At 42.0% G+C, this 15,496-nt stretch overlaps 2 long non-coding RNA genes across 3 annotated transcripts; one reads left to right on the forward strand and one right to left on the reverse strand.

Moving 5' to 3' along the window:
* Window positions 1-324: 324 nt before the first annotated feature.
* Window positions 325-8,994, reverse strand: LOC310677518. Of its 2 annotated transcripts, none has more exons than XR_014511213.1 (2): window positions 8,635-8,994; window positions 325-639 (listed from the first exon to the last, which is right to left on the reverse strand). It is a non-coding gene; the product is annotated as an uncharacterized lncRNA (long non-coding RNA). The 2 variants fall into 2 exon arrangements; XR_014511214.1 differs by lacking the exon at window positions 8,635-8,994 and adding an exon at window positions 2,400-2,533.
* Window positions 2,535-6,034, forward strand: LOC310677522. Its single transcript, XR_014511219.1, has 3 exons — window positions 2,535-2,657; window positions 4,914-5,337; window positions 5,784-6,034. It is a non-coding gene; the product is annotated as an uncharacterized lncRNA (long non-coding RNA).
* Window positions 8,995-15,496: the final 6,502 nt, after the last annotated feature.

Consider the following 15,496-nt stretch of genomic DNA (forward strand, 5'->3'; position numbering starts at 1 on the left):
TAGGAGGTTGGTTACCAAGCATCTGAGATCAGTACACCCCGTTTACCTTTTTTTAAAAGAAATCCATATTGGTTTCTTTAAAAGTAAAAAGACTTCATGTTTTTCAAAAGAAGGACTACCAGTGGCTGGGAACACGGAAAGTAGCCTCTCCATTTTCCCCTGCTTCCAAGGAAGTCCAGTGGAGGATGGCATGGGATTTGGGGAAAATGTGAACACTGACGGCAGGTGTAGGATACAGACTGCTGGTGAGATTACTTGCCGAAGACTCGCCAACATGCTCTGGCAACCTGAAAGCTACAAAAATATGCACTTTAACAATAAGAATTTCACTTCCTTTCTTCCCAAACATAATTTATTTTCTCATTAACTGTGAGTGCATGGTATAAAAATAAAAATCAGTTTGTTTGTGTGTGTGTAGGGGAGGAATTTTTGGAACAGCACTGGTTAGAATTGTCAATATCACTGTTGCCTTGTGGTTGCAGTGCAGGCAAGAGGAAATCTGGTCCCAGCCACCAGCGAGGAAGTCAGGGGCTGCTGCAATGGGCCAGCAAGAGCATTAGCAAGGGGCCTGGTACCACAGCTGTCAGCTAAAGGACCATCAGCTTCATGGAGTTTCCTTCCCCTTCCACTGCAGCAAAGCTAGAAGTGAGAGGAAGAACACTTTGGTTAGAAAATCAAGAAAATCAATCAGAGGTCACAGACAGCTTCCTCCCAGCAAGAACACCAGCAAGGGGTTCCTTAAGTGGATTGAAATGCCTGGTAAGAACTCACATTCTCAAGATGCCCATCATGCCTCTACCTTTGTCCTCCATTCCCCTATGCATCTGCTTTGTTTAGTTGGGAGGCAGTGATGGCTGCCAACCTAGGTGGCTTTGAAAGACGATTAGACAAATTCCTGGAGGAGAGGGCTATCGATGGCTCCTAGCCATGATTGCCTGGCTTTGCCATGTCAACAAACTGGAGGCCAATGGTGCTTCTGAAAACTACAGGAGGTCTGGGTCTTGCTTGCTGGTTTCTCACAGGCACCTGGATGCTAGACTAGGTGAGCCACTGGCCTGACCCCACAAGCTAGTCTTATATTCTTATGCTCTTATGCTCTTAATTTTTGTTTATGCACAGATTCAGGTGCTATTGCACTACAACTCTCATTGGTTCTCCAGACCATTGGCCACATTGGCTGGAGCTGATGGGAGTCCAAAAATATCTGGAGGACCACAGGTTAGCAGGTATTGCACCTAGTTACTTTCAGGACTCTAGAAACAGCAAAGTATGATGAGGAAGATGTGGGGATTGCATCATCACTACGAAACCTTCACACTGGGGTGGTGCGAATGTCTTTGGAACCAAGCCTGGGATGAATGGTATATCAATAAAGTTAAAATACTGCTCTTCAGACTGTGCAATATTGCCAAACAGAAAAAAGAATCTGCCCTCTTTCAAAAGAAAAACAAAGCAAAGGAAGACCTTCTGTAATGCACCTTATGCCATCAACAAAGGGACTTTTATTTTTTCAAAAGTTTACTCATAGACTTAATTAGATCCACATGGTTATAAATGTGCATCCTTTGATTTAATACCTGTTTCCAACTCCCCCATCCAGGCCCAATAAAAACAACAGCATTGCTATTCTCTTATAAGCCAACTGGACCTCTATGCACAAGGTACATATGAGAAGCAAATTAGCAGGGTACATCATTAAATTGGTAATAAAAGGGGAGCTGGCATAATGTGACTATCTGGTTACATTAATATGCATCCTAGCATACTTTAGGAAATTAAAGGAAACATCACTCCATAGAAAAACATTACTGCAGTTTCAATATATCATATAGTGCTTTCCCTTGCCATATGTTCCCCTGTTTTATGGTTGTTTTAGACTTATCTTCAAACCACTTGTAATAGGGCAGAGAAGTCCTCAGTCAGTGTTAAGACTTAATCCTTACATTTTCCAAGTTTCAAAGCAGGTGTCTTTAATTTGAATGGGGCAAAGAAGGTTAAATCTTTGTAAATGTTCCTCACCTATAGAAAGCTAATTTGACAAAACAATTTGGGAACTCTGAGATGAGACTTCCCGCAGCTTCCATTTCCCCTTAACCCTTAAGGTGTTGTCTCCCTGCAAAATGTTTGTAGACATTAAAAATGCAGCTCTGACCTAGTGATTTATTGAGATCACTTACTTATGGATCAAAGCGAGTCTCAAGAATCAAGGAAAGGAGATCCAAGAGCGTTGATGTTGGGAATGGAGCCAAGCCTGGCAATCAGCCTGTAACTAAGTCTAAGCACATGCAAATGAACCAACCATGTATTGCTTCCTTAGTTAGCCCTGTCAATGGAAGGGTTGCTGGTTATGGTGGAGCCCAGGTAGACAAAACTGCCTACTACCTCAAGCTTGTGCTCACCAATGTTAATGTGTAGTGTGCTGGCGACATCTTGACTCAGGATGTTGCTCTTCGTTAGGCTGATTGTGAGGTTGAAGCCCATGCAGGCGTGGGCAAAACAACTGATGAGTTTCTGCAGAGCTTCCTCAGAGTGCGCTGTCAAGGCTGCGTCATTTGCAAGCAACATCTCTCAGATAAGAACCTGCCACACTTCTGTCTTGACGTGGAGACAAGACAGGTTGAACAGACCCCCCTGACTCCTTGAATGGATGTACTTCAGTTGAGCTGAAGGCATATGAAAACAACAGAGAGAAGAATATGCCAAAGAGAGCTGGGATGAGAACACAGCCCTGTTTCACACTGCTGGGCATGATGATGATGATGATGATAACAACAACAGCAACAGAAATAGAAATTTATTATTTATACTCCGCCCATCTGGCTGGGTTTCCCCAGCCACTTTGGGCGGCTCCCAACAGAATATTAAAAACACAACAAAACATCAACATTAAAAACTTCCCTAAACAGGGAGGCTTTCAGATGTCTTCTAAAAGTTAGATAGTTGTTCATTTCCTTGGTATCTGATGGGAGGGCGTTCCACAGGGTGGGCGCCACCACCGAGAAGACCCTCTGCCTGGTTCCCTGTAACCTCACTTCTCACAGTGAGGGAACCGCCAGAAGGCCCTCGGAGCTGGACCTCAGTGTCCGGGCTGAACAATGGGGGTGGAGATGCTCCTTCAGGTATACTGGGCTGAAGCCGAGGCATCAAATGGCAGGACAGAGCCTCAAACAAAGATGTGCTTTCCCAAGCCCACATTCCTAGCATGTCACAGGAGCCTTTCTAATCAGCCTTTGGCACTCTTTCTGCCCATGCCCTGTCCCAAGGCCGCACTCCTCACCAGCCCTGCTCCACTTTTTCTGGATTTTTGGCTGCCTTTGAGAGCAGTCCTGCTCATAGACACACTGTCTGATTTGACTCTTGGAATTTCCAGCTGCATGCCCATCTTTGCATCTCATCTGCCTGCTTATCTGCCCAGTGGATGCCCTACTGGGGCCAGGGGCCACCAGATCTCCTCAGAGCCCTTTTGATCCTGCCCAGTAGCCTACAGTAGCCTAGGAACACCAGATTTCCTTCTTACGATCTAGATCCCCACTTCTCTATGCAGTTTAAGAATAGGTAAAGACCTCCATCTCTTTCTCCTCACCACCCTGCCCTCTCCATCATTGATCTAGGCATTGCCACACTGCCACCTGCCTTGACTCACTGCCACCCTGCTTCTCTTCGGGGATAGGTTTCACAACTCCATACTCAGTAGCTAAGGTGATTTAGCTGTTGTTGCCTTTAAATAAACTTTTCTGCGTTGAGTCCCAAAATCTAAGCTTTGCTTTCCCTTCCCAGGGCTCTTACAGGAATGTGCTAATATACGCGTATTGCTAGTTTCTGGGCCAGCTGCATCAGATTGACAGTAGCCTGTCAGACTGTCCTCTGGGAGGAATCGAGCCAGCAGCTGCCAAGGGAACTTCTCAGACTGGCTTGTTTGGAAGGCAATCGACCAGAGTCCCTTGTTTGGAACTAACAGGAAGCTATGGCTAATTGCGGCTTCCTAGTTTATTTCCTTGCTCACATGAAGCGAAGTGGGAGCAAATGTGTTGCATGCGAGCACACAAAGCCTATGCATACCTTGACTTATTAAACTAATCAGTGATAGCAACTTTCAATTTACCAGTTAGTTGAAAAATACGCTTGCATTTCTGAAGCTGTTTCAGACCCTCCAAGTGTCTCCATTTCCCAGGGACAGCCCCAGATTTACAGAAGCTGTCTGATTTGATCCCAGAATGTCCCACTTTCCCTTAGGATGCCACTATTTTCATCGGAGAAATGTTGGAGGGTATGGAGTTATCTGACCCCCAGGCTGCCTGAAGGCAATCCTGTATAGGGAAGATTTTTTTTATGGTTTTATATATGTTGGAAGCTGCCCTGAGTTGCCAGTCAGTTGGATGGGGTATAAATATTAAAATATTGAAATAATAATAATAATACAATTTTTTTGCTCTATAAGACTCACTTTTCCCCTCCTAAAAAGTAAGGGGAAATGTCTGTGCATCTTATGGAGCGAATGCAGGCTGCACAGCTATCCCAGAAGCCAGAACAGCAAGAGGGATCACTGCTTTCGCTGTGCAGCGATTCCTCTTGTTGTTCTGGCTTCTGAGATTCAGAATATTTTTTTTCTTGTTTTCCTCCTCCAAAAACTAGGTGTGTCTTATGGTCTGGTGTGTGTTATAGAGTGAAAATTACGGTAATAATAATAATGGGATGTCCCTATTTTCATCAGAGAAATGTTGGAGGATGTATACTGTTTTGGTTCCAGTGTGTTACTCTACCAGGGAATTAAATATATAATATTAAAGATGGCCTTTCCTTTCAGCAATAAGTGGTAGCTATCATCTGTTAAATTACGAAAGGGCACACTTTATTGTTGTGCAAATTCCTTTCAATACAACCATCAATTTATCAGCTAAACATCAGGTGAGTAGCCAAGTAAAACCGCCTTGATCCACATGGCTCTGCTCTCAGTGGATTTATTTTCCCCTGTGATGATCTCTTTTGAAACGCTTCCTCATTTCTTAGCAAAACAATGTAAAGTTTCTGCAGGGTATAAAGAGATGTGAGATTATGAAATCAAATGAGCCCATGCTGTCTCAGTGGATTTGACTGTTATTAACTGCCCAAGAGATTCAAATCCAGGTTCTAAGTTAATACCGTCGCTGATACTGGCATATCTTTCTAGGGCTCTCAGAAGCCAGGTTGCAGAAGCTATATTCTCTACAAGTTAAAAGCTAACCACTCAGAAGGGTCACTTCTCGTGGGATGAAGCTGGGTCATCATTGATCCCCCACTCCAACAGGGAAGGAAATAATAAGCCCCTTCAAGATACTTTTCAAAAGACATCCCACAACAGTAAGTAAAACACAAGATGTACTAAAATTAGGAAGGAGCTGGATTGTGATGTTGTAAATGGAGTTCAATCAGTGGGGTTTGAAAATCTGGGGTCCCTTGAAAGCTTATCAGAGGCTAATGATACACTGGGCGAGGGATTTAGGGCATAACATTCAACTTTTAGATTGGGAAAGGTTATGGAAAACAGATTTGAAATTCTTGGCATGTTGTACGCTGAAAGAAAACTATATGAAAATTATGCACTGGTGGTAAGTAAGTTAGCAAAAAAATTATAAAACAAGTACAGATACCTGCTGGAAATGTAAAGAAAAAGAAGGTACCTTTTATCATATGTGGTGGTAGTGTAAGGTAATAAAAGTATTCTGGGAAATGATATATAATGAGTTGAAAAAAATGTTTAAAATAACTTTTATTAAAAACAAACAAACCAGAAGCTTTCTTATTAGGAATTGTAGGTACTGCCATCCCAAAGGAGATGACTTTTTATGTATACGACAGCAGCCACATGGATGCTACTAGCCCGGAGATGGAAAGAAGACAAAGACCCTACCAGAGAAGAATGGCAAACCAAACTGATGGACTATGCGGAACTGGAAAGCTCAGGAACCAAGAAGACAAAAACTTCAAGAAAAAATGGGGGGGGGATTATAATATATTTAGGAGACCACTGCAAGCAGATGAAAACATTGGCAGGATTTTAACATTGGCAGGATTGTAATGTACCGTATTTTTCGCTCTATAAGACGCACCAGACCACAAGACGCACCTAGTTTTTGGAGGCGGAAAACAAGAAAAAAATTATTCTGAATCTCAGAAGCCAGAACAGCAAGAGGGATCGCTGCGCAGTGAAAGCAGCAATCCCTCTTGCTGTTCTGGCTTCTGGGATAGCTGCGCAGCCTGGATTTGCTCCATAAGACGCACACACATTTCCCCTTACTTTTTAGGAGGGAAAAAGTGAGTCTTATAGAGCAAAAAATACGGTAATTACTATGGACAACATGGAGAGATACAAAATATGAATCATGAAATAATATGCGACTGAAAAATGTTGACAATAAGACCCATGGAGAGGGTTGTGGGAAGTCAGAGAAATCTCTAAAGGTGGATATGCATTGTTATAACTTTACGCTTGCAAAATCAAATAAAAACTATTTTCAAAAAAAGGAAGCTTATCAGAGGCTTGTCACTTTCCCAGCATGCTGTTGGGTTTGGTCCAATTCTCTCAGACAGCACCTGGAGTGATAAACTTGTTTCTAGATTGTACCACTTTATGCCGCAAAGGTGGATGCTCACATGGCTGAGGATCCCTGGAGAGGGCATTCTCTGAGGCAGCCCCTAGGTTGTGGAACTATTTTCTCACAGAGATGTGTGCTTCTTTATACAGCTTTGGGCGATTGCTGAAGATGCATCTCTTTAACCTGGCTCCTCCCCCCACTCCTCTACATGCAGCTGCTGGGATAGTCACACTTCTTTGAAGTCTCTCAGCCTCACTCACCTGGCAGAATAAAAAAATTCCTTCCAGTAGCACCTTAGAGACCAACTAAGTTTGTTATTGGTATGAGCTTTCGTGTGCATGCACACTTCTTCAGATACCACGAAAGCCCATACCAATAACAAACTTGATCTCTAAGGTGCTACTGGTAGGATTTTTTTTATTTTTTATTTTGTTTCGCCTACGGCAGATCAACACAGCTACCTACCTGTCATCTCACAGAGTGTTTGTTGTGGGGAAGGAAGGAGATTGTTAGCCGCTTTGAGACTCTTTAGGGTAGTGATAAAGTGGGATATCAAATCCAAACTCCTCCTCCTCCTCCTCCTTCTTCTGGGTTTTGACACTGAAGATGAATATTGTTAGGACCCACCCAAATTAAACTGTTTGATATTAAAACAAAATATGATGCAATATTAATGTTGTGTTTTAATTGCTGAAACCTTCCCTGGGACTTTAGGGTGAAGGGCAGGCAATAAATTATTGCAATAACAATGGTTAACATTATTAATCCTTGTGCATAGAAAATTGCAAGGTTAGAAGCCTCCTTAACAATGTGATTCCCCCCCCCTTTAGTCTCAGTAGAGATTTTTTTTTTTTTTTTTTTTTGCTTGTTTATGGCACAGGGGAGCATTCAGTCATGTGAACCCCCACCTGAAGTATAAAAGGTACAGGTGTACCATTTTCTTTGTAGCAAACCAACCCTAAAGAAATAATAATAATAATAATAATAATAATAATAATACATTTTATTTTATTTTATTTATACCCCGCCCTTCCTGGTGTAAAAACTGGGCTCAGGACTGCTAACAGCAAATATAAAACATTGATTAAAATGCGACTTAAAAACAGCATAAAAACAGCATAAAATACAACATAAATGCAGCATCAATGTCAATAAAATTCAAAAATTCAGGGATCATTTTGGGGAAATCCCAGACAGTAAACATCAAATGATCACCAAGGCTAACTGGCCAAGTTGGTCCTACTAGGGCCAGCAAGGAGACCAGGGAAGAGTTTAAATATGGGGTCCCAGAAGGGTTTCTTCATAGAAAAGGAAAGGGAAAAGGGAATAGAGGATCAGGCTAATTCAAATTGAAGGCCAGGCGGAATAGCTCTGTCTTACAGGCCCTGCGGAAGGAGATCAAGTATGGCTTCTTTAGGGCCCGGGACCTTTAAGCTATTATTATTCATGGACCCTGGGGTCCTCTGCGGGACATACCAGGAGAGGCGGTCCTGTAAGTATGATAGGACTCAAGATGGGGCTTTGCAGCTGAAGAAGTGATGTTCTGTAGAGAGGAGTTGACTCTGATCACAGCCACTGTCAATGAGTTTTATGGGATTCAGGAAAGTATCTGGGGCATTGCTTAAAGAGGTCTCAAGTCAAAGCGAAGAATTAAGGGGTGGATTGGATCAGGGTCTTGGATTCTGTCTCTCCTCCCTCTCATCAAACCCAAAAGGCCTTCAACTAGGACACCTGTTTTCCACTTGCCCCCAAGGTTCTGCCATCTCTCCTGGGGTAGGGGGTGTTAAGCTAATATTCCACTGAAGATAAAAAGAACTGTTTTATTTCCTGCTTCATTTTGGATATTACAGAGTTGTGCAAGGCACCTCAGCTCCATCTTCCAGCCATTGTCAGCAAAGGAGGGTGGATTTTGGTCCTTCATCATCAGGCATGAACTAAATCCTCTTGCTCCCTTATAGTTGCTAGCTGCAACAGCTGCAAGAGGGAAAATCCTGCTTCCTAGTTTTCAAAACAGCAGCCTGTCTTAGTGCCGAAAAGACTATTAGTACTATGGAGACTTAACCTTCATTGGCAGAGGAGTTGTCTTTCATTCAACAGCCCTCCTCTATTCATTTTGATTTCTGCCAATCACTTTGTGCCAGACGAAGAAGGATATGTATTGACGGTTCAGTCTCCAAATCCTGCACTTAACATGACATCATAAATGCTAGTTAGAATCCATTGTTGTACATTACAATACTAGCAAAATGCCTATCATAATGATGAACAGGGTGTATGTGTGGAGAATGGGGGTTTGTCTATTGAAAGGACTGCTGGAGACGGGTGCAAGCAACCACAGGGACATTGTCAGTAAGGCCCATTCTGCTAGAATGGGACACAAAAGATGAGGAGGTCAAATCAGTCATAATCAAATGGGCACAGTATATAGGACATAATATACAATTTGAGGACTGGGTAAATTTGAAATTTACAGGTTGTTCTCTTTTGAAAGAAAATTATATGAAAATGGTGTATAGATGGTATATTACACCAGTACAGATAGCAAAAATGTACAAAACTGGGTCAAACACATGTTGGAAATGTAAAGAAAAAGAAGGGACTTTTTATCAGATGTGGTGGGAATGTAGAGAAGTTTTTAAAAAAATGGGAAATGATATATAATGAATTGAAAAAAAAAAATGTTTAAAATGACATTTGTAAAAAACCCCAGAAGCATTTCAGTTAGGGATTGTAGGACAAGACCTGCCAAGAAAAACAAAGAACTTATTTATGTATGCTACAACAGCGGCAAGAGTCTTGATAGCACAAGGATGGAAGAATAAAGAAACCCCAACGAAAGAACAGTGGCAAGAAAAATTGATGAGCTACGCAGAGCTGGCTAAATTGACATACAAATTGCAGGATAAGGGCAACTGTGACTTTAAGGAAGAATGGGAGCTTTTTACAACTTATCTAAACGACAACAGGTTTTGAATAAACATACACAAATTTATTAGTTGATAACATGGTAGATAGATACTGTAAGGATATGTATAATTTTACAACATGCAGAGAATAATAGGTTCTGAGAAAGTCAGAGAGAGGAGCTGAGGGAAGTCTCGGGGGGGGGGAGGGAAGGTTTGAAGGGGGAAAGGGGGGGAATAATGAATATGATATGTTTTGATAATCTCTTATGCAGAAATTTTTAATAAAAACATTTTTTATTTATTTATTTATTTTTAATGATATTTATTAGAAGTTTACAAATTACAGAAAAAAGAAAAAGGAAAAAGGAAAAACAATAAAAAGTTTAACAAAACATACATTACCATTACAATTACAATTACAATACATAAAAAAAAAAAAAAAGGAATATAGAAACATAAAAAGGCAATACAACAATGCAGAGGAAAAAAACAAAAAAACAGTAAACACACACATCCAATATTCCATATCTTCACCTTTCATTAACTTGTTTCATCGACCTCCTCACACCTCCCTTTCTTGTATTCTATTTCAGTTAACTATTTGTTCTATAATTTATCTTAACGGTTTAACCTTAAATTTTTCATTTTGTCCCGTTATCAATCAGCTTTTACTTAATTCTTTATTATATTTCTGCTAAAACCATATGGCTTCATTCCAGCATCCTTCTAACATTCATTAATTTTACAATGTTTTTGTAATGTCTTTTTTGTAATGTTTTTTTTTTTCAAAAACAAAAAAATACAAAAACCAAAAACATTTTTTTTTAAAAAAAAAGACATTGCCATAACTGCTGAGATGGATGACATCATAGTGCACAGTGACAACAACTGACATGCATTAGCACATTATGTGTTGTAACCAAAGGACACTGCTGCTAGGTTATCCCTGCCCAGACTGCTCCTTCTGAGAAACTTACCTCTTCTTGCTTGCTGCTGCTGCTGGTGGTGGTTATGTGATGTCTCCAACTTCCTTCAAATCCCACAACATTGTTCTGTAGATGAATGCGCTTTTCTGTCTTAGGCTGCAGGCATAGAGCCAGTCAGAAGCTGCAACAATTCTACTCTCCTTGGCTTACTAACTGGTTTTTTATTCAGTGTTTTGAAAACATGTTTACTTTTTCAATACCAGAAAAGAAACATCGTATAATTAAATGTCATTTTAGTTACTGACAATTTCTGGCGTGTTTGTCCCTGTTCAAGTTACACCCAGTGCAGGTGCCCTAATCTAAACAGAGATGTGATTACAAGTTTACATTGGCATGCCAAACACTTGTATTGTACTGGCTGGTGCACTTATGGAGCACTAAGTAAGTTTTAAGCTAGCTCGGCTGAAGCTGGAGTCATCTGACATTATTTCAGAAGGAACTGGGAAACAGTGGGTTCCAGGGAGCTGGATCTAGACAGCAAGCTTTTGCAGGAACAGAGCCAGGCAGGACAAGGAGCTACTTTGACAGTGTTCGGAGGTGAGCCCTTAAATAGCAAAGCAGGCCCCAGTCTTACCCCATACCCAAGAACTGGCAGGAATTTAAAGGGATAGTGCCTGGAATCAGCACTTTGGAAAAGAGCATTATTTGGTGCCGGCAAAGTTTCCTCAGGGTCTGAATCTTTATTCAGAAATAATGAGGCTTCATACCTGCTAAATTCCAGAAATATAGGTCTGGGGTTTTTGCACTAATAATTTATTTGCAGGATTGCATGAAATTTGCAGACATGTCAGCTCCTTTTAAAGGGATGGATCCTGACAGATTTCAGAAGGACAGATGCAGTGTACCGTATTTTTCGCTCTATAAGACGCACCAGACCACAAGACGCACCTAGTTTTTGGAGGAGGAAAAGAAGAAAAAAAATATTATGAATCTCAGAAGCCAGAACAGCAAGAGGGATCGCTGCGCAGTGAAAGCAGCGATCCCTCTTGCTGTTCTGGATTCTGGGATAGCTGCGCAGCCTGCATTCGCTCCATAAGACGCACACACATTTCCCCTTACTTTTTAGGAGGGAAAAAGTGAGTCTTATAGAGCAAAAAATACGGTATTTCCTAAACAAACAAACAAACAAAAAACCACCAACTTTTACAACCTTGGCTTATTTATATATTCATAAAATTTATAAACCACCCTTCATCCGTAGATCTCAGGGTGGATAAAAAAAAAACCCTAGATAAAAACACAAAAAGATTCACTTATTTTTAAAGTTTATTTTGTAGTAGAGGATTAAAAGGGATTTCCTTTCCTTCCGACGATTTTGTGGTCAATAACTTTATTACCAAAATGACACGTATCATTAAGATGTCCAACAGGAAAATAAGCTGCAAAAATTAAGACAAATGGGTGGATGGCTATTAGGTGATGATGAATGCTTTCAAAACAAACAAACAAACAAACAAGTTTTAGGCTTGTATTCTGCTCAACTGCCACCCAAAGTCACAGAAACTGAAATGCACAGCTGATTCGACAGGGAGTGGGTGTGTGGGCATGTGGCAGAGACCGAAGAACTCGAGCTATTGCGTTTTCCAAGCAATCTCCACTAGCAGAAACAGCAAAGAACCAAGAACAGGCTAGGAGGAGGTGATGCATCACTTCAACATCACTTCCCTAAAGCACTGTGATTGGAGATCCCTTGTAATAAGCATCCCCTGTGATTAAAAGTCAGACCTGTCAATCGCAGAAGAGCTCTCCCTCCTTGATCTTCTCACGCTGGCAGTTACCTGATATGGGGATAAGTGTTTTAGTTATTTTCAGACACAATGCCTGCATCTTTTTACCATCCGAATCTCTGAAGCAGATCCAAATTACCCTGAAAATGCAGCAGAGGTCCATGCTTCAACCCTGAATTTGTTCATGGTAGGATTTGTGATATGTCCAAATCTGATGCACACTCGTGTGTGTGTGTGTGTGTGTTGTGTTTTGGAGCAGTGGAATGTGTTGCAACATTCAGAGAAGTGGGAGATCCAATGTATCACTGCGTTCCAATCCACACATCTGTATGCGAGGATTGCAGATCAGGTCAGCTGGGCATTCTGTACTACTGACCCTTTGTAGAACACACCTCTGCCTTGGATTCCATGGAACTGTGAGATGACACTGAAGGGAAATGATTTTTCCTCTTTAATTTTCACTTGAGGCCCACCCAAGAGACTGTGCAGGGAGCGGATTACAGTTTCAGTGACTTGCTTTGTAAATTTAATTCCTTATTCCTCGGTTCAGTATCCCTTCTGAAATGTGATGTCATTGCCCTTTGTGTCAGGGAGGTTAATTTCAGATACACCGCACATCCCCAAAGTGCCGCCTGAAACAAAAAAACAGAAACATTTGCTTAGCTGTGTTAAATGTCCTCATTATACAGAGGCATGGAAACAGGCCATCAGCCCTGTTCCAATTACCAGCCAACCATTCCATCCATCTGCAGAAAGGTAGATATTATAACACTTGAAAAGGTGCAGAGAAAAGTGACTCATAAGTTGATCCCAGGAGCAAAAGGCATGACGGTAAAGACAGCCTACATTTGTTAATCCATATAATCTGAAGAAAAAGAAGGGATTAGGAGGAGCATTAATTGAAACATACCTGATTTTTAACATCTTGATATTATTGGCCAAATAATGAAAGTGGGAATAATTCCTACATCTAATGCTAGAATATGTGAGCCTTTGAAGAATAACCGCTCAAGTTCAGAAGGTTCTTTCTGAAACAGAGAACTGAGAGTTTTGCTAGGCAAGGATGCTGGATCACAGGCAACCCAGAAAATCAGCAAAGTGGGCAGCTGGAACCAGGGGCTGAGCAGATGACATGGACTGGCTGGATGCAGAAGAGTGGCAGGAGGCACCAGTTGGGGAAACCCCAACAGAAGAAGGCTTAGAGCTAGCGGATCAGAGGTGGGACAACGGTGAGTGGTCAGAGGGACAAGCGGGAGAAGACTGGGAGGAGGAGGTGTTGGAAGCTGAAAAGGTAACAGGGTTTAGTGAGCAGGAAGAAGCTGTGGCAGAGAGCAGTTCAGAATCAGAGGCTGGAGAGGAGTGGGGTCAAGAGGCAGAGATGAGTCAAGCTGCTGAAGAAGCCAGGAAGTCTCCCTCTCCTGCTGCGACCATCTCCTGTCCCCCCCAGTCTCCCAGAACCAGTCAAGGTATGTAGAGGGCAGAGAAGAAACAGACAAGATGTCTGAGTCTCAGATTGTTTGGGAAGGACCCATGAGAGGAGGAGACCTAGGGAGCTGTGGAAAGGTGGGGGCCTTCAGTCCTCACAATTTCCTCATTGGGGCAAGATCTACTGGGAAGAGTTGCTGTGCTTACTAGGCTGGAGCTGTTTTGTTTCTCTGAATAGAGTCAACTTCACTGAAGCATGTGAGTTATTGCTGACCTGCTCCCTGGCAGCAGAATAGGCACTCATGAGTGGCAAATGTAGTAAAGGTTGACGGTTGGGCAGGCAAAGCTGATCCTAGAAACCTTTATGGTGCTACTGAGTCAGGGGAAATAAGTGGGATACATCAGCACTTACTCTCCAGATGTTTTGGACTACAACTGCCATTAGCAAAACACAAAATATCTGGAGGTGCCAGTTTAGCCAAGTGTAGATCAAGGGGAGACTGGTTCTAGCCCCAATGAAAAGGATGGTGCCATTGAAGAGACATTGACCACCATTTTGTGGGAGACGATGGCCTGAAGAAACAAGTATCAGTGGGCCAACATGTTTTCCTTCTACACTTGATCTTCATCATAATATGGCCTTTCATTAAACATCTCTCCATTAATTTGCAATTGCTGTCCTTGCCATACAAGTTATGCATTATTGGATTCAAATTTAGAGTCCCCCCACTCCCATGGCTCTGAACAAATTGCAGACAATTGCAGGGCCTAGAATAATTGCAAAAGTAATCCTAAAGGATCAGGCAGAAAATGAGCTAGGGTTGCCATATTTCAAAAAGTGAAAATCTGGACACAAAACTTGTTGACTTTTTTGGTAAGAAATTTGGGAGCTATTGGGGGAGGGGTGAATTCGCCCCAAAATCAACACTTCCGGAGTTTCTCCTGGACATTTTAACCGATTCATGAAAATTCCTCCCCATTTTTGTCAGTTGAATCCTAGATATGTCTGGGAAATTCCAGGTGTATGGCAGCCCTATATGAACACTATCCAGAGATTTTGATTATGTCCCCTGCATTGCATAGACTACCAAGGTGGTATGTGATATTGTCATGATGGTAATTTGGAGCTAGAGGTTTACTTTATGCAGGTCTCTCAGTGACGCTAAAGAAAACGCGGCAGTGGACATCAGTGGAGGTTGTGGCCGCTGCTAATTAATCTTCATTGTGTCCAATGTTATCCTCAATAAAGGCACATTGCTTGAAATGGTTTTGTTTAATGACACTGACTTGAGAATATGACTGATAAACACCAGGAAAATCCTTCCTGCATAATGCCGTGTTCTGAATTATTTAAAAGGTGGAATAGCTTTGGAGCATGGGAGCCATGTGAGATATTCTTCGCCATCTGTGCATAACAAGATGTCGGCACACAAAAGAAGGATCTGAAATATCCGGAAGACCTCATACATTAAGAAGCCTCCTGCAATGCTGAAGTCTTAAAATAAAGTCTAGTCCCAGTTCATATACAGGGTGTGTTCACATTAGAGCACAGTGAAGTTGTTCTCCTCCTGCATTTCAACAACTCTACATGGGGCTGCCCCTGAAACTGACCCACAAACTCCAGCGGGTGCAGAATGCCGCGGCGAGACTCTTCACAGGGTCCTCGTCACCAGAGCACATTCATCTGGTGCTATACCAGCTGCACTGGCTCCTGGTGTACAGGAACAGATTTAAGGTGCTGATTTTAACCTTTAAAGCTCTATACGGCCTAGGACCCTCGTACCTACGGGACCGCCTCTCCTGGTATGCCCCACAGAGGACCTTAAGGTCTGCAAATAATAACGCCCTGAAGATCCCCGGCCCCAGGGAGATTAGACTGG

Source organism: Podarcis tiliguerta (genome assembly GCF_965153285.1).
Source record: "Podarcis tiliguerta genome assembly, chromosome: 5".
NCBI classification, from domain to species: domain Eukaryota; kingdom Metazoa; phylum Chordata; class Lepidosauria; order Squamata; family Lacertidae; genus Podarcis; species Podarcis tiliguerta.